This window comes from Amphimedon queenslandica, unplaced genomic scaffold, assembly GCF_000090795.2.
Source record: "Amphimedon queenslandica unplaced genomic scaffold, v1.1 AMPQUscaffold_12227, whole genome shotgun sequence".
NCBI lineage: Eukaryota > Metazoa > Porifera > Demospongiae > Haplosclerida > Niphatidae > Amphimedon > Amphimedon queenslandica.
Genome location: NW_003547534.1, coordinates 1 through 1,177, shown reverse-complemented (window position 1 = coordinate 1,177; position 1,177 = coordinate 1). Strand labels below are relative to the sequence as shown.

Sequence of the window (1,177 nt, the reverse complement as noted above, 5' to 3'; positions counted from 1 at the left end):
TCGCGTTAGCGCAAGTGAGCAGCTGTATACATCAGCATTGTTATTATTACAATATTATTATAGGCATAACTGCATTGTCTGTTGAGGTCCCATCAAATGCACTTGCTGAAATATCTGGCAAATATTGTGGGAACAGAAACACATGCTAACAAACGTTGTGGTAATTAAGACACAATGCACACTATAGTACATTACATATATATACACACATGTACATGTAAAGAGAGTAGGATATGTCTTTTGGTCAGTAATTTATTGTGTCATTTATTGTACAGGAGAATGGAAAGACAAATACTTGCCAATTAATGATAAAAGAAATGCCTAATTTGAAGAAGTAAGTGTAGCATCAGCATCGTATACTTAAATTACTATCTCTGTCTCGCTCTCTTAATACAGTGAATTACACTTATTTTCATAATCAAGAAGCAGTGAGACCTTGTTTTATGTACATTCAATTATTCTATTTTGTATTTATTAGGATGTGTCAAGATGAACTCAAACAATGGAACATTTTATATAATTTCTGTACTTGTTGGATGGGCTGAAGCATTCATAATGGTATGTGATGCATACATGTATGTAATGTACATGTATTTGAGTGAATGGAACACTTTTTAATTGTAATGGAACTGAATTGTCACATGTCTATGTCACTGACTCACTGATTGAGTACAGCACAAGTACATGTATACATGAATGCAATTGACTAGTTATATCATTATGTCTCAAACCCATTACCGATGAGTACTGACAATCATTACTTGTGTTATAAGTTTGAATTACCATTAAATTCACTCCCTCTTTTTGTCCTTTCTGTTTCTCTATCTTTTTAGTGTCTCCATATCTTGTTATACCAAGCTTAGGACTGATGTCATCATTAAGTCTTAGATTCAAGCAAGTTCAAGTCGTATTTACCTCTTCATATTTGAGTGAAAAGACATCAAGATCACATTACAAACATTGTTCTTTTTTAATAAAAATAATTGTCATAAATTGTCTTACAAATGCAGCGAATGACCAGCAATATACAGCAGCGTATTATAATGCAAACACAATTGAAGTCCATATGAACTGATCATGATGGCAAATCATTCTACACATCTATCAATGCTATGCAGCAACAGAAATGTCAAAGCTGTCTATAAGGAAGATCATTTTGATCCAGGAAAAGAGAATT

The 1,177-nt window shown here is 32.8% G+C and overlaps 1 long non-coding RNA gene across 2 annotated transcripts; it reads left to right on the top strand.

Annotated features, from left to right (window-relative positions):
* Nucleotides 1–1,009, top strand: LOC109588221 (uncharacterized). 2 transcript variants are annotated; one of them, XR_002188027.1, is made up of 6 exons: nt 1–14; nt 64–160; nt 276–334; nt 397–428; nt 479–558; nt 834–1,009. It is a non-coding gene; the product is annotated as an uncharacterized LOC109588221 (long non-coding RNA). The 2 variants fall into 2 exon arrangements; XR_002188026.1 differs by having other exon boundaries at nt 397–558.
* The last annotated feature ends 168 nt before the right edge of the window (nt 1,010–1,177 follow it).